This window comes from Triturus cristatus, chromosome 6 (assembly GCF_964204655.1).
Source record: "Triturus cristatus chromosome 6, aTriCri1.1, whole genome shotgun sequence".
NCBI lineage: Eukaryota > Metazoa > Chordata > Amphibia > Caudata > Salamandridae > Triturus > Triturus cristatus.
In genome coordinates, this window is record NC_140589.1 from 1,684,077,985 (window position 1) to 1,684,104,834 (window position 26,850).

Sequence of the window (26,850 nt, forward strand, 5' to 3'; positions counted from 1 at the left end):
CGTGATGTACCTGTCTCTGTCACATCACCGAAGAAATCGTCGCAGCGCCTGCCCACGGCTTGAGTGCACCGATCTCCGAAGTCCAAGATCACCGCACCGATTCTGACGCAAGCCCTGCTGTGCGGCTGCAAGAACTCATGCATCGTCCTGGATCGTCGCATCGCATCTACCATTGAAAGTCATATTTGTATTACTGTATTGTGGATTTTTGTCGTTTCGGTCTTGTTTGGTATAGATAAAGATTGCTTATTATAATAAACTGGTGTGGTGTCCATTTGTAGTGTTTTCACTGTATTTGTTCACTAATGCTTTACACACTGCCTCTGAGATAAGCCTGTCTGCTCGTGCCAAGCTACCAAGGAGGTGAGCAGGGGTTATTTTAGAAGTGTATTCCCCTTACCCTGACTAGAAGTAAGGGTCGCTAATTGGACAAAGAAACCTAACTCTGCCAACTAGAGACCCTCATTTTTAACATTGCTGTTCAGCGGTGAGAATCTGGACTTGCATTTGTGTCTTACATACAGGGACTGGTGTACACTACTAGTATAGTGCAGACTATTACGCAACCAAATACTATTTTTCCCCGTTTCCCTTCGTAATTTGTTTGTTGGAACTCTGGTTAGTTGTTGCACCTGTTGGGCCTTGTCAAAATGGAAGTCAACTTTTGGCACCTACACATCTAAAAGATGAGGGAACTAAAAGTATTTTGCAAAGAGAGGGGGCTACCTGTAAAGAGGAGATCCACAAGGCAGGATCTTGAGGCAGCCCTGCATAGCTATGAGGTGCTACCCTGGGAGGCAACACTATCAGATGACTCTGAAGAGGAATCTGAGGGGGAGGATCCCCAGCCACAATACCAAGAAGGCAGTGGCCCCGAGGAGGAAACCTTTTGGGAAAGATTGGCTCGTGAGGAGAGAAATCGGATTCGCGCTTGTGACCGGAGGCTGAGTCAGCTAGACCGGGAGTGCGAGGAGATACAGCGAGCCTTAGCTGGAAAAAAAATATGTGTGTAGCTCAGGAAGTGAGCTTGGCTGGGCTGGAGGTGGAGTCCAGCTCAGAAGGTGGCAGAAAGAATGTGTTATCTAGTGCTTAGGAAGAAGTACACACACCCAGAGATGTGATGCCTGACTTGAAGGAGGGGGTTAACACACACCAGGGGGTTCAGGTTTATGAGGTAGCTCCAGTGGTGCGCAGTGTCCCTGAAGTGGATTGGGGAACTGAGACAGGGGCTCATATTGCTGGTGGGAGGGACCCTCTACTGACTCTAGATGAGAGGTGCAGGGAGAGGGGTTCCCCCATGGCAGAAGTCCAGGCATGTGAGTGTGGAGACCACTCAGAAGAGTGTTGGTTGAGTGACAGAGACAGTCAGACACTGTCTTGCCAATCTCAGGAGAGTGATGTGGGGTACTTGAGTGAGGCACTGGATGATGAGGAAAAGGTTAGCTTGGTTAACACCTGTGTGGGCTGTGTGATTCAATGGTTGGAGAGCATATTTTAAGTCCATGTTTTCCAGAGCTATGCCAACCCCTGATGGAGTGTGAGTTCTCTGACACCAGGGAGCTCACACCAGAGGCAGACCTTTTGGTGGATTCCAGAGGGTCTAAAGAAGCATCTGGAGGGATCCTGAAGGAGTTGGCTTAAGTTTTCCCCAACCAAGTGAGGTAGAGGAAGGTTGTGGTTACCCAGATAGGTCCCAGAGGAATGGTAGGGGTGTAGGGTCCCATGTCCTGCCTCAGAGGAGAAGGAGTGGGTTGGGTAGTGTCCTGAGGTGCCCGAAACCAAGTCTCAAGGCCTGGTTGGTTCCATGAGGGAACACTAGGAGGAGGGCCTGGTCTGTACCGGGAGGCCATTCCCTGAGGGGGATCCCAAGGTGTCAGTTGAGCTGAGGGAAACTGCTGTAACCAGCATTCCACCAGCGTTTGTGTGTGGCAGCACCTCTCCAAGGGGAGAGGGCATGAGTCCAGAGAGAGGGGTGAGAGGGGGACAGTCCCCAGTGAAAGGACCAGTGGGTCAGGGGTTGCCAGCTTTGAGGTCAGAGCACCCAAGACCTGACCCTGGTGATGCCACTTCTGGCCTGGGGGGGTCTTCATGCTCTGTCAGGTGGACAGGAGGCTGAAGACCTGTGCCAGGCAGACTCTTACACACCTCCGGAGGAGTGTGTTTTCCTTGGGGTAGATTGGTGTATTCCCCCAGAAGTCCTGGGTTGCCAGGCACAGGTCCAGCCTAAGGGTACAGACCCTGTGTTGGAGGGCCAGGTTCAGGGTGTCCCCTCTGACCTGGAGGAAGGGACGACTGGTAACACTGCCCCTACCTGTTTGTCTCTTGGGGGGCACTACTCCAGGTCGATGGGTGCAGGGCCCCAGTACGGCCTGACCCCTGCCCAGTCTAAGGGTACAGACCCTGGGCTGGGATGCGAGTTGCAGGATAGAACCCCTGAACTGGTGGGCGAATTGTGCAGGACACCTGCCACAGGTGATCTGACACTTCTGGAAGGGGGTACCGCTCCAGCTGGGAGGGTGCAGAGGCCCAAGAAGGAGGACCGGGTGTGGGAAAGCCTACCCTAGTTCCTGTCCAGTCTCAGGGTACACACCCTGGGCTGGAGGGTCAGTGTCAGGATGTCATCCCTGACCTGACAGGAGGGAGAGTGGACAGATGGTGCCAGGCACCTGGGTCTACTGTCCCCCACTCTCTGATGCCACAGAGGTTCGAGAGCCCTGAGAGGCATAAGGCCTGGGTCTAATCACTGACAACTGTCAGTGGCCACTGTGGGTTGCTGTCCTGGTGGACAGAGTTGCCCCTGGGAGGGGAACAGGAGTCGCAGCCCGGGGGTGGGCAGGGCCACACCACTGTGCTGGCCATGTGGGTACTTTCTGCCTGTTGGGACTAGGGGTGGGCGGAATTTGCGTAATCGCGTTACGCAAATCTCCGCGAAACGGTAAAAAATCTCCGCGAACACGCAGAAATTCCGCAAACACGCGGAATTGCTTGTTCGCGATGCTTTTTTCCTGTTCACAATCGCTGTTTGCGTGCTCGGGGAGAAATATCTCGCGAACACGCATTTTGAGAACGCGAACAAGCAAAAAATTTTGCGAAGTCGCGGAAAGCAGAATTTTGGGCAATTTCGCGTTCTCCGCGGAACGCGAAATTACCCAAATTCCGCAAATTCAATCAATCAATCAATCAATCAATCAATCAATCAATCAATCAATCAATCAAGCGGAACGGAATTTGCCGCCCAGGCCTAGTTGGGACACACCTGTGAGCAAGCTAAGGTTAGGTGCTGCACAGATGGTATCCACGGATGAGGAGAAGTGTTCCCCATGGTTTAACTTAGTGGGCCCTGACCATATGGACAGAGGGATCAATCTTGGTTCAGAAAGGAGTAGAACCAGAACGTGCCCCTGCTTTTGTGGGCCAGGTCTATGTTCTATCGCCTCAACCAGGGAAGTCCATCAAGGGATTGATTAGTCTACCATGGATTTAGGCTGGAAGGGGGTTGTGTTAGACCTGGCTTGTCCAGTGGGTTTATCCCTAGACTTTTTGCTTTTCGGCCTTCTGTTTCTGACCTGTTTTGCTGGTTTTATGACTCTGGGCACTTTACCACTTCAGCTCTGGTTTTGTACGAGTAAAATATCAGCCTAACTAAAACATTGCTGTAACCTGTGTTTTTTTCTATGAATATATATATGTATATATATATATATATATATTTGGACACTTGATGCTTGAATAAATCATCATTTAACTCTCAACTTTGGCTTTGGAGTCTGTTTCCTGGTGTTGCGCCTTTCTTTGGATGGTGGTACCCCTGGGATCCTGCTGTGGAATATATATATATATATTTATATTGTTTGCTGGGTCGGAGGAGGCTACATGAAATCAAAAAGCCTTAGACCAAGTTGCCCTCGTGTGCGTGCTCTTTGGAGCAGAGGTTTAGTTGTATATATGTGTGTATATATATATATATTGCAAACGCCGCCACGCTTCAATTCTGGCGAGAAATCACGGACACGGACCGCAGGGATCGCTGTGTTGTTATTTAATTAGCAGTCGCCATTACGCGTTTCAACTCCCACGGAGTCTTGTTCCACATGACAATGCTGCAATCGTTTTTTTGCCTTTTAAAGTGACAGTGCATGCACAGTGAATAACGTACATTGACGACAGTCATAGACATAGAAGACATCTTTCATTTTGTAGTTCATTCCATGTTTGAGCCATATAATCAGTTTGTGCTCACTAATGTTAAGCCAGCATTCTGAACCAATATATACATATATGTAAATATAAATACATTAATATACATATAAATATATAAATAACAATAACATCAGGATGAGGCCAAATAAAAGTCAATTGGTAAAATGTAGCAGCAATTAAACCTCTGGGTTGAAAAATGCACTTTGTACATTTTTGTTGTATTTCATCCTATATATGATATTCCATAGGTGCAAGTAGGTACTTAAATGTAGAATTATTAGACCAATTTGATAAATATCTCTTTTGGTTTACATGCTATAATTCTGAATTTTTTAATCACGTGAGACTTATCAACCTGTTGTAGTATATTCAAATATCCGTAGGTTAAATCCTAAATATTGATATTTATCTAAATCTCAGATATCTAATATCTCAAAAGTATGGCTTGGTGTGGTAAAATCCTAAAAACTGTTGTACAATTAAACTTCTGTGCAAATGTGCTATATATAAAAGTGTAAAAAAGAAGAATAAATATTTATATATATCTACAATTCTGTTGTAGGACATCACCACTAGTCTTAACTGAAGAACATCAATATACTAGAGGCGCTAGGAAATATTTCATATCTTAAGGCATGTCTAAGGAATAGTCTTGTATATGATCTAGAGGGATTAAAACACATCAGCTTTGACTATTCAAAAGAAAAGGCCCAGAATCAGCCTAGATATTAGGGTGGTGGTACATCAAAGGAAACTAGAGCGTGGACGTATCACATTGTGCCTCTGGGAGATTTAAAAAAAATATTTTGTTTAAAAGATTCTTTTGAGGGATTTTGTGGATATGTGCAATACAAATCATCAGATGATAATTTGAATAAAATAAAGACAATTGTTCATACACATTTCATAGATAGGGATCATGGCCGTCAAATAAATAAATAAATACATAAAAATGTTATATAAATATGTAAATATATAAATAGTTAAATACGGGTCCACATGTCTCTAAATATGTAAATATGTGTGAAAAAATGGGGATAGTTTGAGTCAAGTGTGAAAAATTATGACTAAGACAATTTCATCTAATGGTAGTGCCAGAGAGTGCTTTGAAAGGTACAGTTAATAGTAATCATATGCAAGTGTAAAGATCTTCAGTTACATTTAACCCATTAGGCTGTTTAGAATTCATTGAGAGAATATACTTGGTTTCTAATCTGCGCAGTGCCTCTTCTCTATTGCCGCCTCTGCGGCTGGCTGGAACTGAATCAATTAGATAATATTTCAGATTAGCATTATTGGAATTATGTGTATCCCTGAAGTGTCTGGCTACAGGATAGGTATTGTCCTGATTGCTAATTGCTCGCAAATGTTGTAAAATGCGAACAAGGACATACACTACATATTCCGTTTTACAAGTAAGAAGCTGATTTTAAACTGCCTAGGGCCAAAAGGAGTCACATATGTTAGAGTATTTATTGCATGTTGGCAGGCTTTGCATGCCTTGCATTTAAAAAAGCCTGTATGTGTCGATAGCCAATAACAATTATCTATGACATCAGAGTTAGTTTTGACTAGAATATCTCTCATTGACTTAGCCCTACTGTAAGTGATGGTTAAGTTGATAGGCAAATCCCCTCCTATGATTGGATCATCTAAAAGCAGTAGCCAGTTTCGTTGGAGAATCTTACGAATCTCTTTATGTTGCTTGGTAAATTCCAGGATTACTCTAAAGTTGGATTGTTCAGGCCTTTGAATGGCTGGTTCTTGAGTATCACTGGAATTGGCCACATAGCAGATCTGATCTTTCTACTGCCATTGTTTTGGCAATAGCTCTATCAATTGTATTGGATGTATAGCCTCTTGCTAAAAATCTGGCCTTACTTTCAGTTTGGGCTTGATTAAGAGTCACAAAATCACTATTGACTCTTCTGAGTCTAAGCATTTCCCCGTTAGGAATGCTATCGATGAGATGGCGGGGATGTGCACTAGTAGCGTGCAAGGTAGCATTGCCTGCCGTTTCTTTACGATACAATTTTGTTTCAATCTTGTTATTTTTTATATAAACTTGCATATCTAAAAAATTAACCGACTAAGCACTGATTGTTGCTGTCAATTGTACATTCAAAGAGTTGTCATTCAAAGCATTGATAAAATTGAGTGCAGATGGTTCTGATCCTGACCATATGACAAAAAGGTCATCGATATATCGCAGCCATACAATAATGTTGTTTTGACATTCAAACTGAAATTTTGTGTGGACCACTAGCTCCTCCCACCAGCCCATGTGAAGACATGCGTAGCTGGGGGAGAAGCTGGCTCCCATTGCTACGCCCCTGATTTGCTCAAAAAATATGTTGTTGAACATAAATATATTATTGTTCAGGCAAAATATTACCATATCAATAAGCATTTTGTTATGTGATGTCAAAGAATTAGATCTCTTGGATAAATAGTGTTGAAGGGCATTTAAACCATCTGTATGTTGTACACTAGTGTAAAGAGAGGTTACATCAAGGGTAATCAAAAGGTAATTTTCTTGCCAATCACACTTGTTCAGTTTGGTCAAAAAATCATTAGTATCTCGCACATATGAAGGTAATGACTGGACATGACCTTGCAAAAAGTAATCTACATATTGTGAAGTATGTTCTAGGATACCATTGCGTGCTGAGATAATAGGTCTTCCTGGCGGATGTTCGGCATTTTTGTGTATTTTGGGGATAAAATAAATCGTAGGTGTCACAGGATGTTCTTTTTTTAGGAAGTTGTATTCATCACCAGTTAACAGATTATTAGTTTTCCAAGAATTGAGGTGAATATTGAAATTTTTATATATTTGTTTAAATTCTGCTCCATTACTTTTAGCATAGCAAGAACAGTCTGAAAGTTGTGACAATGCTTCCTTAGTGTACTCTTCTTTATCCCAAATTACTATATTTCCCCCTTTATCCGCGCTCCTGATTACAATGGAATTGTCACTTTCTAATCGAGTCATTAGTTTGTGATAGTTCATAATACGTTGGTTGACTTTATTTTTGGAATTCTCCACCTTATAATGTAGTTTTTTTATTTGCGTTGTAATTTGTTCGTTGAAGATATCAATAGAGTCTCTGCCTATGATGGGATTGAAAGTCGATTTGCCGCGAAAGGGAGTTGGTTGGGGGGCTCAGCATGTATGCTGGTATTAGCTTGAGTTGTCGTTATCTGTGTAACTGCAGTATTGCCCTCGTCCCATAGGTCTTCAAGGTCTGTTAATAACAGACTGTCAGTATCGGGCGCAGAAGTTATTGTTTGTTGTGGCTGACTTGAATCTTGTGAGGTGCTATCTTTTTTGTTGTTCAACATAAAGTATTTCTTTAATTTCAACTTCCTGATGCATCGGTATACATCCATTCTCGTTTTTACATAGTTTAAATTACTTTCGGGGCAATGTGAAAGGCCCAATTTAAGAATTTGTTCCTCTGCAAGAGTGAGATTAATTTTTGCCAAGTTAACAATAGTTTTACTATCAGTATCAATGAGCTGGTTGTTTAGCACCGGTTCCACCGACCCGTGGCCCTTCGTCTTGGTCCAGATGTGTTGCCTCCTCGCCTTTCTCCTCTGTCTGCGTTTGTGGGTTCTGTTCCCGATGTTTGTATTTGGGGATTTCATGGACGTAGAGTTGCCCTGCGGTCCATTACTAAAAATGAAGTTCCTCGCCAGGTGTTTTTTTATTTTGGGGGTTAGCTTGATTAAGATCTCTTAATTCAGAATCCGATCCACTTTTCGGGGCAGAACTTAAATCTGAGTTGGAGGTTTGCAAAGGCTGTTCATCTATTCTAGATGTACTGGGCATTGGTTTGTCACTTTTTTTGTTATATTCCTTCATATTGCAAATGGCATCGTATATCTTGGAGAATGTAAAGATTTGGCCGAGTTCATAATCTGTTTTATCGCGTTGAAATTTGTAAGCTTTACGATCTTTAATTTTGTCCTCTTCCTTCTTTAATCGGACAAGCATTTCTTTATGCAATTTTGCACTTTCATCACTCAGGCCTAGTTTCTGTATTTCCTCATTGATTTTGTCAATCTGTTCAAGTAAAGCTGTTCTGTCAATGTCTGCATATTTGATTAATATTTGAATTAGTTTTCTTGATGACTCCAAATTGCATTGGCCCAATCATGCATCATTAGTGGATTGGGGTTGTCATAACTCGGTGCAATGAATATTCGTAATCCTCTAGGTACACGCCCCACGTCGATATATCCTTGTAATGATTTTGATTCCCACCATTTGCTTTGTTCCTGGCGCAAAATTTTTTCTAGCTGTTTGAATTTCTCTCTAATTTTGCTGGTTACATTAGTTTGACTGCTTGCTGCTTTTTCAGTTGTTACACGGACTGTTGGTGAGTCACCGAATAATTCACTTGCCGCTGCTTCTCGGTCGCGCATTGTATCATGCGACATGCTGTAATTCAAAATCGGGCTGGTGCTGCTTACTCCTTGTTCGTTTGTTATACGAGGGAAGGAGCAGTCAGCCTCATGCATCAAGCCAAAATCCAGTCGGTAAAATACCGATTCGCTAATAGCTCCCGGTATTGAGTCAAAAATACCCAATCCCAATGCATCAACCCAAAAGCAAAAATCGCTATTTAAGGAATCCTTAAATAGCGATTCCTTAAATAGCGATAGCATTTAAGGAATCCCAAATTGAGATTCCTTAATTTAAGGAATCTCAATTTGGGATTCCTTAAATGCAATGCATGAAAGTTAAAAAATTAGCGAATTCGCTAATAGGGGGAGCAAATTACCATGAAGATGAACTGCATGGTAATTTGCTAAAAGTTTGAAAAATGCACTTTTGTGCATTTTTCAAAGTTTCATGTTGCGCACACACATGCCCTTAGAGCATGTGTGTGTGCAACATATGTGCACATATCATTTTCAGGGGTGCAATAGGGTGTCATTTTGACACCCTTGCACCCTTGAAATTGCATGAGCAATTTGCGAGAACCTACTGGTACTCGCAATTTGCTCATACAATCTCCAATTCATTCCTATGGGCCTGGAGGCCCATAGGAATGATTGGGACGGCATTCCTTAATTGCTACTCGCAATTTGCTATTAGCAATTAAGGAAAGTTAAGGAATCGCTATTTGAATAGCGATTCCTACATGCATAGCCTTTTGCTATTCCTTATTAGCGAATCCTTATTTTTCGCTAATAAGGAATCGCAAATGCCAATGTTGATGCATATGCCATGCTTTAAGCGAGATACCGCTCACCCCAATCAATACCATATATTGCCTACCTGTGCTCCGGCCGGCGTCTTCCAGATCCTTCGATTCGGCATCGCCGGCTGAGGTTAAGGCTTTACAGCTGTTGTTGGTGCTGCGGGGGGGCCGACACACATAATCCTCCCGGATTCCCAAAAAGATGTTCCCAGCCGCGACCGGAGAACGTTGGTTTCTGTATTCTTGTTGAACGGGGGTCCGTGTAAATCCAGGCAGAAACCTTCTGAATCCTATATTGCAAACGCCATCACGCTTCAATTCTGGTGAGAAATCACGGACACGGACCGCAGGTATCGCTGTGTTGTTATTTAATTAGCAGTCGCCATTACGCGTTTCAACTCCCAAGGAGTCATGTTTACATGACAATGCTGCAATAGTTTTTTTGCCTTGTAAAGTGACAGTGCACACACAGTGAATAACGTACATTGACGACAGTCATAGACATAGAAGACATCTTTCATTTTGTAGTTTACTGGTTGGGTGTCTAGGGCAGCTGCTTCTGTGGCCTCCCGTCGGCCCATTAGACCCGCCAGAGATGCGCCCTCCAAACCGTGGTTTTCTTTGACTCTTAAAGCGACTAAACATGATTGCAAGATCTTGGAGCGTGCCTGGCGCAGGAGTGGCTATTGCCCCTTGGCCAAGAGGAAGCTTAGAGCAATGCAAAAAAACTATTATACTGCTATTGCTGCGGCCAAAGGGCAATTTTTTGCAGCTCGCATTGACTCCGCTAGAAAGAACGCCAAAGAAATCTTTGCCATTGTGCAGAGTTTCACATCTCCGTTGGCTCAAGCAAGTGTCAATCCTGCCTCTCTTGCCTGGTGTAACACTCTCTCAGGTTGCTTCCGAGATAAAATTCAGGCCATTCAGGCTACATTTCCCTCTGGTAACGGTTGCCGTGAGGGGTCTCTGGCGGTACAATCTGTGTCTCCCACCCACTCGCTGACAGCCTTTAAAACAGTCGACCCCCTGGAATCTCTCAAAATCCTTCGGGGACTCAAGTCCGGTTCTCCCGTGGACGCCTGCCCGGCCAGGCTTTTGGAGTGGCAGCTGAGACTGTATATATAGAGGTGAACTTTATTATTAATCTGTCTCTTCAGACAGCAGCTGTTCCCCAGGGATGGAAGCAGGCAAAGATTCTGCCACTTCTTAAAAAACCCTCTTTGGATCCCCTGAACCCAGGTAACTATCGGCCCATCTCCCTTCTACCGGCTATTGCCAAGGTCTGTGAGAAGGTGGTCAATAAGCAACTTACAGAATTTGTGGAGACTGAGGCACTACTGCATCCAGCACAATCAGGATTTCGAGCCTCTCACAGCACTGAGACGGTTTTGGTTGAGGTGGTGGAGGCCATCTGGGAGTGCCTCAATGCCGGTGGAAGGCATTAATTCTGCTGGACCTCTCAGCGGCATTCGATACGGTCCTACATGCTCTTCTTTTGGCCCGTCTTGCAGAGGTTGGTGTGTCAGGGGTTGTCTGGGGTTGGCTCAGGTCTTTTTTGGAGGAGCGGGCTGAGCAAATTTGGCTCCCTCCTTTCTCCTCCTCTTCTCAATTGGCTACCACTGGAGTTTCACAGGGATCCTCCCTTAGCCATCTCCTCTTTAACATTCATGTTACGCCATTGATATATCTGGCAGAGGAGCTCGGGGCTAAGGTGATGGCCTATGCGGATGATACCCAGCTTCTGTTTACCTGGGATAAGACATCTGATTCTGTCTCAGCGGCGCAACATTGCCTAGTTTCCATTTTTAATTGGTTGGCGGATGCATAGCTTAAGTGCAATGAACAAAAATCTGAGGTTTTGCTCTTTGGCAAGTTTCAGGCTGGATTTCGAGAGCAGTTGTGGCAGCGGAACTCCCCACTGCCCCTTTCTCTGGGACAGCCCGCTAAAAACTTGGGAGTTTGGTTCGATGAGAGTCTTTCTTTTTCAACACATATTAAGAAAATAGCTGTTTGTTGTTTTGGCCTACTCAAGACTCTCAGGAACTTTTTCCCACTCCTTCCGCAGGCAGCAAAAGAAACTGTTACATGTGCGCTGATTCTGTCACGATTGGACTATGCCAATGCCCTCTATGTCGGCGTCCCTGGCTACCTGCTTAAAAACTACAGGTGGTCCAGAATATAGCGGCTAGACTGCTTTTGGGAATCTCGGCAAGGAATAGTGTAGCTCTCCAACTGCGCTCTCTTCATTGGCTGCCTGTGACGGATAGGGTCAAGTTCAAATCTTTGGTTTTGGCCCATTGTGCCCTCTATGGCTACGGTCCCCTCTATCTTCAGAGGCGCTTTGCTTTTTACGTTCCTTCACGGGCCCTTCGATCCCTGACCCTTCGCTTTGCTCGGGTTCCCCGTATTCGGTTCCATAGGTTGGGGGGCAGCTCCCTTGTGGTGAAGTCAAGTGTGGCATGGAATGCCCTCCCCTTCGCCCTTCGTTCCATACAGGACCCAGTGGTGTTCAAAAAGAAACTTAAAACGCATTTCTTTGTCTTATAGCCTCTCCTTGCACCCCTTTGGTATTGCGCCGGGACACTCACGAGTATCCGAGCGCGCTATAAATGGATATAACATAACATAACATAGTTCATTCCATGTTTGAGCCATATAATTAGTTAGTGCTCACGAATGTTAAGCCAACATTCTGAACCAATATATACATATATGTAAATATAAATAAATGAATATACATATAAATACATAAATAACAATAACATCAGGATGAGGCCAAATAAAAGTCAATTGGTAAAATGTAGCAGCAATTAAACCTCTGGGTTGAAAAATGCACTTTGTAAATTTTTGTTGTATGTCATCCTATATATGATATTCCATAGGTGCAAGTAGGTACTTATATGTAAAAGTATTAGACCAATTTGATAAATATCTCTTTTGGTTTACATGTTATAATTCTGAATTTTTTTTATCGCGTGAGACTTATCAACCTGTTGTTTAGTATATTCAAATATCCGTATATATATATTCACTGAAAAAACCATAGGTTTCAGGAACGTTATGGTTAGAAATTAGCATTTAAAAAACCTTAAAAATTCACTGAAAAAACCATAGGTTTCAGGCACGTTATAGTTACTTGGACATTTGACTCGTAAAACCAGAGAAATTCGCCCGTTATAGTTAGTTGAGCTAACTATAACTCGCGCTCCCGCAATGCACTGGTGATGATGTCACATATTACATCACTCATGACATAGTCTGTGACATCACTCATAACATCACTCATGACATCTCAAATGACATCACTGATGAACCTACGGTTTTTTTCAGTGAATTTTAAAGGTTTTTTAAATGTTAATTTCTATCTATAACGTGCCTGAAACCTATTTTTTTCAGTGAATTTCAATGTTTTTTTAATGCTAACTTCTAATTATAATGTTCATTTAACATATAGTTTTTCCGACACCCAAGAAGAACAACACCCACTGCCACAACCCTCAGGACCTCCCCCCGTACAACCTCTCTCCCTACTACCACCAAGGCAGTGCAGAACAGGACAGCGAACCCTCCAAAAATGTCATGGTCCCTTAGCCATATAATAGCTCAATGTTGGGAAATGGGGCAATTATTTTTTCAGTAAATTTGAATTTTTTTTTAAATACTAATTTCTAACTTTAATCTTCCTGAGACCTATGTTTTTTTGTGAATTTCAAAGGTTATTTAAATACTAATTTCAAATTATAATGTTCATAAAACCTATATTTTTTTTAAAATGAGATTTTTTGTAACTTTAATATCCTAAAAATTGGTTTTGTATTTTTTTATTTATTATTTAATATCTTCTTGTTTTTTAAATATTAAACAACTACATACAGTATGAAAGGGACCCCAGCCCAGAGCCACATCTGAAGACCAACACATGTCATAGACCTACTGATTAAGCAGCTCCGACACCCAAGAACGCCACAACACCCACCCCAACACCAGGACCCACCCTCTACCACCGAGGCAGCGCAAAACAAGACAGCGAACTATCCGAAAAAAATGACAGGTGTGAACAAACTATATGTGAAGGAAGCAATTCACCCATAAATAACAATCCACACAATGCAAAGTGTAGCGGTGATGTGCTGGACACATCTCAGTATGCAGAACACACACCTCTCCATCTGCACAAATATTACTAGTGCTTGTAGTGTTGTGGACAGTGGACCCACCCATGTTACGTCAAACACTAGGGAGATAAGCGTAACCGTAGTGGGCTGGTCCGACGTACTCCACTTCAGCGTAGGAGTGTGAATAAATAGGCCAGGGCCCTGGGCGTGGTTCACTTGTGAACTGTGTCGACCAACGACTGTGCCAGAGTGGCGGGCCTCACCCTGCCACGAGGCTGCCGCCATGACAGCGGGTCTCCTCGACACAGGCCCCCTGCGAACCCAGCGCCACAGCACTGCAGACTTATGTCTGTACAGACTACTGCCTTCGATCTACACTGCGGACAGCAGGCATCACAATTCAGATGGAGTAGCGATTGCAGATGACGCAGTCCAGTACGCAAGATACATTCCTCCCAGTATGGCCCTCGACCACGCATCATGCCAGGGTGCGCAAAAACTGAGCGCCAAAGGTACCACTAACTCAGTGTACCACAAGTCATCGACACGTGGCCTTACTGAGGCAGAATTCAATAGACAAAAGACATTGATCCGAGTGCGGCCCTCCCAGACCACGCATCATCGCAGGCTACGTACATGCTGAGCGCCAAAGGTACTACTAACTCAGTGCACCATAAGTCATCGCAAGGAAGAGTGAACAGTTTTATGTCAGCAGTGAGGCATACTATCACTCGAAAATCACCAAAAAATACTTATAATATAAATAGAACACAAGAAGCGAAGTACATAAATGATTACAATCCAGTAATTTTGAAGATGTGGAATCCAAATATGGACATACAATATGCTGCAGATAACTCAATTACTGTTACTCGCATACTATCCAAATAGAAGTCCATACATGGAAAACATATGTCTGTATGAAATTATGCAACATTATAGTTTTAGAAAAAATATTACAGTAAAAATAAATGAAGGGAAATATGCTGTAATTGGATCTGATGGATGTTTCTTAAAGAATGCCAAAGGAAATTTGATTAATCACAGGAAATTAAGTTGTGATATTCCAGATAAGAGAGAGTTTTTCTATTTAGCTCTTCTGCAACTCTTCAAACCTTGGAGGACTGAAATGGAATTACTTGGAGATTTTGACTGCTATGAAGATTCTTTCAAAGCATGTAAAGACATTGCTACCAGTGAGGCCCGTGCGGACCACGCATCATCGCAGGGTGCGCACACACTGAGTGCTTCGGGTGCCACTAACTCACTGCACCACAAGTCATCGCCACGTGGGCTTATTGAGGCAGAATTCAACGCAAGCCGCAACACGTGGTGCCACTAACCCTGTTCAACAGAAGCCGGCAACACATGGTGCCAGTAACCCTGTTCAACACAAGCCGAACGATCCCACATGTGGAACTGTGTCCTGAGTCCTGAATGGCAGTGACCCAAGGTCCGTGGCAGCGACCAGAGCACCAGACTCCCTTTCATCAGTTAGGCACATTTCTATATGCAAGGCCGGCGACACGTGGTGCCACTAACCCTGTTCAACAGAAGCCGGCAACACATGGTGCCACTAACCCTGTTCAACACAAGCCAAACGATCCCACATGTGGAACTGTGTCCTGAGTCCTGAATGGCAGTCTCCCCAAGTCCGTGGCAGCGACCACAGCACCAGACTCCCTTTGATCAGTTCGGCATATTTCCATATGCAGGGCCGGCAACACGTGGTGCCACTAACCCTGTACATCACAAGGCGCGACACGTGGTGCCACTAACCCTGTTCAACACAAGCAGATCCCACATGTGGAACTGTGTCCTGAGTCCTGAATGGCAGTGACCCCAAGTCTGTGGCAGCGACCACAGCAGCATACTCCCTTTGATCAGTTATGCATATTTCCATATGCAAGGGCGGTGACACGTGGTGCCACTAACCCCGTTCAATACAAGCCTATCCCACATGTGGAACTGTGTTCTGAGTCCTGAATGGCAGTGACCCCAAGTCCATGGCAGCGTCAACAGCAGCATACTCCCTTTCATCCATTAGGCATATTTCCATATGCAAGGCTGGCGACACATGGTGCCACTAACCCTGTTTAACACAAGCCAGTCCCAAATGTGGAACTGTGTCCTGAGTCCTGAATGGCAGTGACCCCAACTTCGTAGCAGCGACCACAACACCAGACTCCCTGCGATTAGTGACACGTATTTGCATATGGAAGTCCGGCAACACGTGGTGCCACTGAACCTAAACTACGCAGGCCGGTGGGGCCACCAACCTATGCATGTGGCTGTGGGCCATTGCTCACCGCTACCTCTGGCCTACACTGCGGTCAGCAGGGCTCACAATTCAGATACAGTCATGATTGCAGATGACGCAGTAGGCAACAGACATAGCTCCCACTGCGGCCCATCCGCACTAAGCAGCATCACAAGCTCATACACTTCGACAGTATATTCTATACATATTTCATCTTTTCATGATACGCCTACACTGCGGTCAGTAGGGCTCACAATTAAAATTAAATCTTCATTCATTAATTACAGAGTCCACTAGGCAAGCAACTATCATAGGCCTAAAACCTACATTATATCCTTTTAGTATCCTTGCTTCAAGAACTTTTTTTATATCAGTTATAGCTTTAGTACAATCAACAAATTCATCTTCAAGTGCCAACAAACACTCAATAACACACTACACTGCGGGCAACAGAGCTCGCAATTCGAATTTTTGACACGTGGTGCCACTAACCCTGTTCAACACAAGCCGATCCCACATGTGGAACTGTGTCCTGAGTCCTGAATGGCAGTGACCCCAACTTCGTGGCAGCAACCACAGCACCAGACTCCCTTTGATCAGTCAGGCATATTTTTATATGCAAGGCCAGCGACACGTGGTGCCACTATCACTATACAACACAAAGCGCGACACGGGGTGCCACTAACCCTGTTCAATACAAGCCGATCCCACATGTGGAACTGTGTCCTGAGTCCTGAATGACAGTAACCCCAACTTAGTGGCAGCGACCACAGCACCAGACTCCCTTCAGTTTTATTTGTTGTTGTTTTCTTTAAATAAAATATTTTATATGTAAATCTATACATGACTAAGATTCTTGTTTGTGCAACCGCCCAGTGATAATTCTGGGCCCAAGAAGGTTGTTGGGGGTATGTTGGTAATGTGGGAAGAGGGTGTGTTACCTGCTGATGTGAAAGGGGTATCTTTCACAGAAAGAACTCCGGTATGTTTTCAGAAATGCCTCGGACAGATGCCAGCTGACGGACTGAATCACAAAATGGTTTTTCAATGCTTATGTAGTGTGACTTATGAACAGTTCGCACCCAGGCTCGCAGAGGGACAACTGCGGCCCGTTCGGTCGACTCACAGATGCAGTACTACGAGCCGTCTACTCCCAAAGGAACAGCAGCGGAGTAGCTCGCAGAGGTACGGGCACAGCAGCGTACTAGCTCATAAAGGTAGAGAGCTGCGACCCGACGGACTGGCTTCTAATGCTATAGCTGCGAAGTGGTGATGTTGGGAAGAGGGAGTGTGAAAGGGTTATCTCGCACAGACAGAGCTCAGGTATATTAAATTGCCCCCGGGACCTTTCTTTTATATTTTCACTTGATGCAAGAAAGCGCGCTTTCTGGACCATGACCTTTCTCCCTACCAAACTTGTCGTAATTCTGTTCAGCAGTTTGACCTGTAGCCTTGTCTAAAGTTTCCTATGGAAAATCCATTGAGAAAACACGTTTTCACACTCCCACATAGCTACCTGGCGCACGCGTACTCGCTGTTGGAGTGCAGGTCAGTGCTCTAGTTGTCAACATGTCACGGCCACTTCCTGAGGGCAGGTTTGCACACACACCACACCCATCCGGCACATACGTCACAGACCATGTGACCACGCAAATACAATACATCGACAATGTCACATCCTTTATTGCCTGTGGTGACTGGATGGCGGATGCTCCACGGGTCTCAATCATAAAGAGTCCATGAAAAGTTGCGCAGAGGGTTAGTCGCACCCTGAGCTCTATGGCCGTCAGGGGCCTACTACCACGTGGCGCGGACTTGACATGCACAGGGTTAGTACCTTCCAAGACTGATGTGGCCGTCAGGGGCCTACCACCACGTGGCGCGGACTTGAGTTACACAGGGTTAGTCGCACCCTAAGTTGTATGGCCGTCAGCGGCCTACCACCACCTGCCGCTGACTTGCGTTGCACAGGGTTAGCAGCACCCAAAGCTGATGTGGTCTCTGCCATTGATGACTCAGGACTCAGCGACATGTGTGGGATCTGCCGGGTGGCGGAGAAGCTGATGTGGTCTCCGCCATTCATGACTCAGGACTCAGCGACATCTGTGAGATCTGCTGGGCCGCGGAGCTTTGACGGGCACGTGGAGTGCCCACTGGTACACACTCCAGTGGCAGCAGGTAATTATTTTGTCATGGATGCGCAGGGACGGCAGTATCTCTCTCTCTCTCTCTCACTTCCCTCTCTTCACTCTCTCTCTCACTATCTTCCTTCCTTTCCTTCTCTTTCTCTATCTCCCTTCTCCCTTTCTCACTCCCTTTCTTTCCTTCCCTCTCTTTTTCTCTCTGGCTTTTTTTGCCTTCTCTGTGTCTCGCTCCTTTGATATGTGCATTACACACGTCCTTATTTTGTGCTTTATTTTCCAGGGTGTGTCGTCGACATTCATGCTCCCGACAGGAGTCTTCTGCCTTGTTGTTTTGTGTTCATTTTGTTAAATTTACTTTATCCTTTATATATCCGTTTACGAAAAAATAAAGTTTGGAAAAAAAAATCAATAAAGTTTTTGGTTGTTAGTTAAGTGCTGTGTGACTCTTTCTTGTTTTTATTACTGTTATTTGGTGGTGTCCACCATGGTGTTAAATTTTGGGGCAGTTATCGCAAGAATACTGGTGATGTCTGCAGTTTGCACCAGCTTCTGAATAGTGTGCTAGATGTATCTCAACTGTAGTTGCATTAACGTGCTGATAATGAGATGCAGAGTAGGCGTTCCCGTGCAAAAATACAAGTGCACCTTTGCGATTTATTCTAAATACTAAAATCCTGTATTGAATTTCACTGTGATAGAGGGTGCATTTACAGTGTACACACAAAATAAATGAAGAAATCTCATTGTATTTATATTGATTGTGAATAGTGGGTCAAGTGCTGGATCTTGACGGGATACACTGCCCAGTTCATTTATTTTTCTGTACACGAAAAAACCACATCACAACTTTCACAACGAATGGCAAAAACTGCAATGTGAAACAAATTCCGGCGATAAGCTGCGTTAGCACCAGAGATTTTACACCTGCTTTCTGCTGGTGTTAAGCAGGACCACTACCTGCAGCATGAAAGGGAACACAGCCAAGAGCCACACCTGTACACCCACAGGTGCCATAGAGTCAATGAGCATGATACACAGATGGATACCCATGAGGGCCATAACACTCATCGCAACAACCCCAGGACCGCCAACGCCCCCAGAACACGCATCTGAGCAAGTATGTCCGTGTGGTTATTGTGTTAGCATGATAGGCACGGGCCCTACAACATCAGTGTGCTGTCTTCAGTGGACGTTACCATGTCACCTCAGCGTTGGCAGTGAGCCGGGAGATGTAGCTACGCACGCATCCTCCTGCATGCACAAGCGGCAAAGGGAACCGGGTGTCTCACACATGTACGTCTGCAAGACGTGCGGTAAGTGTGTCTCTGTGTTCTGGTGTGGCCACCACAAGGGCCGCAGCAATCGATGTAGTAAAGTGGCATGCACCACCTCCAAATGGCAGCGTCACGGTGTGATTGGAATCCCGCAGGACATGCGCGAATGGCCATTACAAAGGTGTGCCGCAGGAGTGCACGGGATACAACAGCGCAGCGCACAAAAGTGTGGGGGCTCGTGGGAGGGACGAGCAGCTGTTTGGCAATGTAACATACAGTGAAGCCGCCCATGTGCCACTTGCTGGGCATCTCATCCATGATGACCAGGGTCGCAGACATCCCACAACTCCCACGACCGGCCTTTGTACACATACTGTATGAATGCAGCTGTAGAAGTTACTGTAAGGATCAAAGGTTCTTTGTCTGAGCTATCTTGCGGTAACACATCTGCTGCTCCGAGAAGGAACTTGCAAGTGGCCAGCCCCCCCTGACAGATACGAGTGGACATCCCACACTCAAAAGTCCTTCTTCGTAGTTAACGTGCGTGAAATGGCCTTCACACATACTCCCACCACAACCCTGCCCTGCACCAATGGCACACAGACCCGGCTCATTGCACCAAGCTGTGCCATTTCATCCACAAGACTGGCACATGGCAAGCCAGTGCAGCTACAAGCATAGCCACTGACGCAGGGCAGCCCAAACATATGGTCGACTCCATTCACGTCCACCTATACCTTGCACGTCTGCTGCATGTCCTGGGTGCACTGCCTTTGGCAGTGCTGCGGATCACTTACCAGCACCATATACAAGTTACCGTTTTCCAAACAAAACTTCCTCCTACTACGTATAAAATATTGCTGACACTACTTGGACATGTGTGGCACAGCGCCCAGAGCACATGACTTCAAAGCATAGGACACACAGTTTGGGCTCACAGTTTCATCCCCGAGTCCAGCAGCAGCTCAATTTAGCAGCATAACACTGTAGACAATACCTCACTTAATTTCCGTACCCCGCACATTCAGACCGGTAGGGGTCAGTAGTTCAGCGGCTTTATCCCCGAGTCTGGCAGCAGCTCACCTTACACCCCCAGCGCCATCAGACCCGTACGAGTGAGTAGTTTTCACTATCCAAATACCGAATTGATTTGATAGGCGTGAATTTACCTTCGCACTCCCTATATAGCACCCCCTAAGCACCATACACAAGTTACAATGTTCAAAACAAAAGTTCTTCCGAGTAGGTATAACTACATGCTGACACTACTTGCACAGATGTGGCACAGCGGCCAGAGCACATGACTTCACAGCAAAGGACACACAGTTTGGACTCACGCTTTCATCCCCGAGTCCGGCAGCAGCTCAGCTTAGCAGCATGAGACTCTAGACAATACCTCACATATTTTCCGTACCCCAGCCCTTTCAGACCAGTAGGGGTCAGTAGTTCATCCTAGTAGGTATAAACACATGCTGACACTACTTCCACAGGTGTGGTGCAACAGAGAGGGCACATGACTTCACAGCATAAGATACACAGTTTGGACTCACGCTTTAATCCCCAAGTCCCACAGCAGCTCACCTTAGCAGCATCAGACTCTAGGCAATACCTCACTTAATTTCTGTAGCCCAGCACTTTCAGACTGGTAGGGATGAGTAGTTCGCTTCGCACCCCTGTATAGCACACCCTAAACACCCCACAGAGCTTACAGTGCTCCTACCCTCCTCTTTCCTACTTTTTTCGCCCTTTTTCCCCTTACTCGCTTTGACAGATTCCCAAAATGGCTGCCAACACTTCCTACTTGCAACCGCTCGCACCGCTCACAGCCAATAAGCAGCAAGCTCGTCCTCCTAACGCCTCAGCCAATCAGATGGCAGAATTCCTAAATATCGATATCTGTAAATTTTGATATTTCTCCAAAACTACTGAACGGATTTACACCAAATAAACAAAAGAGTGCTTCCTAGACCAAGACCCTTCTCCCTGCCAAATTTGGGGTAATTCCGTTCACCCGTTCGACCTGTAGCCTTCTCTAAAGTTTCCTATGGAAATTGCATGGAGAAAACACGTTTTAGGACCCCCTTTTTTCTAGGCCCCCCCCCCCCTGATGAATCACCCCCAAACTTTCAACATAGGAGCTGATATGAACAAAGAATTAGTTTGGAAAATTTCATGAAGATTCATCAAACGACGCCAAAGTTATAAGCAAAACAAAAAATGCTCTTCCTATGGAAACTTGGTCCAAACTATACCTACCTACTGGTGACCGCCAGTAGGTGATATATATATACACAGACATGTATTCCGGTGTGAAACACCGAAAACGCCGTTCCCTTTCCACTTCCGACGGCGGTCTGCGGCGAGGGGGCGAGCCTCACAATGCCAAAGCACAAGCTGTTTTCTTCGTAGAATAACAGCAGCCACGGACATCAATCAGCTTAAAGCAATTATTTATTGAGCAGAGTGAAGCAACTCGATGCGTTTCGGGCACTACACCCTTGATCACGAGTACTGCAGCTTAGTTACAAAAGCATTTAAATAATCATGTGACAGCAACAAAAATAAAACATGAAGACAGACTACCGTATCACAGAGGAGTTACTTCACTCCTACCTACCTACCTTTTAGCTGTAAACTATATGTTGTTTTATATATATATATTACCTACTGGCGGACGCCAGTAGGTAGATATAGTTAGGACCTATTTTCCATAGGAAATCCGCAACATTCTATTTTGGAATAACTTTGGCGCCGATATATATATATATATATATATATATATATATATATATGAGGTCCGCAAAGCAATAAAGACGCGCTCTCAGGACTCCAAGGAGGATATTTATTGCAGGTACAGGTTACGCGTTTCGGAAGACAAGCTTCCTTGGTCACACGAAGAGCCAAATACACACACCCCTTACATAGTGAGAAAGTACTAAACATAGACATAGGACAGTGTTGCAAAAAGTCAACTTCCGTAATGGAAGTGTGTCGGCCATCTTGTAAGGTCCACAGGTACAACACGTCTATACGAAACTTAGCAAGTAAACAAGTAATTGCATAGTGCACACGACAAGCATGGAAAGTGTCCTAGCTCGTATTCGCCCAGTACAGACAAATACTAATACCTCATAGTGAGAAATAGGGAAAATAACTGCCAAGTGACTCGACGCTACTAAGTGAGAACCCTCAATCTATGCCAATAATGTACCGGGAAGTGGAGTAAGCACAAAAATGGGATTCAAAAGAAAAGCAAATAGCCCATACTAGCGCCAAGTGGCATAATGCTCCAGCTGGGGGGGGAAAAAGTAATCCCAAATGGGTTATAACACTCATACTGCTATTGAGACAATAGAGATAATGCAATGTATAAATGAATCCAGGGCTAGCATTATACTCCATGCAGAAAAAACACTGTCCAATATGATATAAAATAGTGAAAAGAAGAGCTTATCTATACGTGATGATATTCTCTTCAGAGGATAGTGAAGAAAAGGGTAGGTGACCCGTGACGTGCACAGAATACCCAAAGGGCCCCTTCCTTTCCTCCTGTAAAGAAAAGAAAGAGAACATAGTTTAGAATAATAAAATTAAAACATTGCAATTACAGTTATTTGTACATAGATATGCATGCTATTATGCAACATTTACGCTTACATGAATATCAGAACATCAAAAACCATTTAATTATGCTCCTAAACAGGAAAGACCCAAAACACAATACTCTCATATCTCAGGGTTCCATGAGATGTGTTGATAACTCCTCATCTATATTGTGTCCTAGCGGGTACTTTGTCTCGAGATTAAGAATCCATTTAGATTCTCTCTTTCTGAGTACCAGCTCCCTGTTACCACCTCTAACACTGCTCAATACCTGTTCAATCACAAAGTACTTCAGTAACGAACTGTTGGATAAATGGTACTCAGCGAAGTGTCTAGCAACTGGATAATGAGAATCTTTGTTGTTAATAGCCCTGAGGTGTTCAAGGACCCGCTTCTTAGCCATATGGGTAGTGCTCCCCACATACCATTTCTGGCATGGGCATACAAGCACGTATATGGCATAGGTGGAACTGCACGTGAGGAACTGTAAGATGGTGTTTTTCTTGGAGGTATGGGGTACACTGAATTCGTTGACCATATGACTGGTTTTGCAGGCCTTACAGTGACCACATGGGAAAAAGCCTTTAAGGTTGTGCAAGGATGTAGTGTTGGATTCAGTGATATCACTATGCATCAAGATGTTTCTAAGATTACGTCCTTTTCTATATGTGATTTTGGGTCTATTGCTGATGGAAGGACCAACAATATTGTCACTTTTGAGGATGTTCCAGTTATCACTGAGAATTTTCTGGATTTTACTCGAGCTGTTGTTATATGTAAGAATCACTCGTGTTTCTGATGATTCTACAGTCTTCTCCTTAGGTTTCAGGGTACTTTTTCTGTCTATGTCTTTAAGTTTAGAGACAGCTCTATCTAATACCCATTTAGGGTATCCACGCTCTCTAAACCGATTCAGCATAATAGCTTCTTCAATTTTATAGTTGTTCTCAGTGCTGCAGTTTCTTCTCGCTCTCAGTAACTCCCCGTAAGGTATACTCCATTTCAGAGTTTCTGGGTGGTGACTGTGAGCATGTAGAATACTGTTACCTGCAGTTTCTTTCCGAAACAGCCTGGTCTCCAGTGTGTTGTTCACAGCTCTAACTTTGACATCAAGGAAATCTATTTCTTCCTTGTTGATATTATATGTCAATACAATGTTGAGGGTGTTGATGTTTAGTTGCTGAATGAATTCTACTGCCTCTTCCTCACTACCTTCCCAAATAACAAAGAGATCGTCTATGTAACGCAGCCAAGTGTTGACTTTTTTGAGGTATTGGGAGAAGTCAGCATCTTCTCGCATGTTTTCTTCCCAAAGGCCCAAGAAGAGATTGGCGAAGCTAGGGGCAAAGGAAGTACCCATGGCAGTCCCTAGGACTTGTCTAAAGAGTTCACCATTAAACATAAAGATGTTATTTTGTAAACATAACAGCATCATATCAATAAGCATCTTAGTATGTTCAGAATACATGATATTTCTATCATTCAGAAAATGGGTACATGCACTGATCCCCTGATCATGATCAATGATAGTATATAAACTGGAGACATCCATAGTAATAAAGATATAGTTGGTTTGCCATTGTATGTTCTCCAGTTTACATAAGAAATCTTTGGTGTCCTTGACGTAAGAGGGGAGTTTGGTGACATAGTTTTGCAGGAAATAATCCACATATTTAGAGATATTCTCGAACACACTCCCCACTGATGAAACAATAGGTCTCCCTGGGGGAACAATGGGATTTTTGTGTACTTTTGGGAGGAAATATATGATTGGAAGTTTAGGATAATCTTTTTTCAAATATAAATATTCCTCCCATGTGATTATTCCTTCTCCTTGCCAGGCTGATAGTTTTTCCCAGGTTATCAGTATACTGTCACTGATCAAGCAACCATCACTAAATTTATAGAAGAAATGAAAAATAGAATGAGTCAGTATGAAGAAGATATTAAACTGAGGAAACAACGCAAACTTCATCGCGACTGCACTGATTACGAAAGTGGTCGAATTTTGACATACAGCAGAAAGTATGACCATCTCTACAATTTCCAGCCAAAAGAACCAAGTACTGTCCCTGGAGAAGGAAGAAATGATACACTCATAAATATTGCCACAACCAGCGATTCAGACAATGATGCATCAGATCACACTTCAAGCACAGCCTCAGAGGTAGAAATAATAACTCGCCCTGCGACTTTTTTAGACGAGTACCGGACCCTGAGGAGAAACAAAGAGACGACAAGAACGAGTGCCTCCCAACCAACACCGAGAGGGAGAGGACATCGGGGGAGAGGAAGAGGAAGAGGAAGAGGAAGAGGAAGAGGCAGGGGCGGAGCAAACAACGAAGGAGCAAACGAAAACACAGGATACAGAAACGAAACAAAGCCAATGGGAACCAGACAAGGGGGCTTGCAGAAGAAGACATAAACATGTGGGACGATACTATGGTAAACAAAACTATCGTGAATCTCACAAGCCGTACCCTGTCTAATCTAGAAAAGAAAACGTTATGTTTAGGTCTCACCTTTTGCCCTACTGCTGCCTTTGACTATTCTGACACAAGAATAGACATTTTTAAGTTCATAAGAAAGCTTAAATTAAAAAAATGGCATGAACTTAAGGGAAACATGCAGGATGTTGCCAGGGCTAGGACTACTACCGAACAAATTGCCCTAACAATAGCTGATACCAACATGCTACTCACCATGCAAGATCTTGAACAGAACGAGGAAGGTGATAATATGAGTGACAACCATGAAATTCAAGATATTGTTACAGATAGAGCAGCTGTTACACCTTTCAAACCCCGTTCTATCTTTTATCCGAATCTTCCACACGACAACCTAGATACTTTCCATGAGGTTGTTACCAAAGCTCTCATTGAATACAAACATGGGAAATACAATCACAATTTTATGTGTGGTAATCTCACATTTAAACAAAGATCTATCATTTCCTCATTGGCTAACGACAGAGATATCGTTATCCGCCCGGCGGACAAGGGAGGTAACATCGTACTGCTCAGTAAGTCCATGTATATAACGGAAGCACACAGACAGCTGAAAAATAGCAGATTTTATGAAAAAACAGACACCAAGACATACAATGACAGTATACTGATAACCTGGGAAAAACTATCAGCCTGGCAAGGAGAAGGAATAATCACATGGGAGGAATATTTATATTTGAAAAAAGATTATCCTAAACTTCCAATCATATATTTCCTCCTAAAAGTACACAAAAATCCCATTGTTCCCCCAGGGAGACCTATTGTTTCATCAGTGGGGAGTGTGTTCGAGAATATCTCTAAATATGTGGATTATTTCCTGCAAAACTATGTCACCAAACTCCCCTCTTACGTCAAGGACACCAAAGATTTCTTATGTAAACTGGAGAACATACAATGGCAAACCAACTATATCTTTATTACTATGGATGTCTCCAGTTTATATACTATCATTGATCATGATCAGGGGATCAGTGCATGTACCCATTTTCTGAATGATAGAAATATCATGTATTCTGAACATACTAAGATGCTTATTGATATGATGCTGTTATGTTTACAAAATAACATCTTTATGTTTAATGGTGAACTCTTTAGACAAGTCCTAGGGACTGCCATGGGTACTTCCTTTGCCCCTAGCTTCGCCAATCTCTTCTTGGGCCTTTGGGAAGAAAACATGCGAGAAGATGCTGACTTCTCCCAATACCTCAAAAAAGTCAACACTTGGCTGCGTTACATAGACGATCTCTTTGTTATTTGGGAAGGTAGTGAGGAAGAGGCAGTAGAATTCATTCAGCAACTAAACATCAACACCCTCAACATTGTATTGACATATAATATCAACAAGGAAGAAATAGATTTCCTTGATGTCAAAGTTAGAGCTGTGAACAACACACTGGAGACCAGGCTGTTTCGGAAAGAAACTGCAGGTAACAGTATTCTACACGCTCACAGTCACCACCCAGAAACTCTGAAATGGAGTATACCTTACGGGGAGTTACTGAGAGCGAGAAGAAACTGCAGCACTGAGAACAAC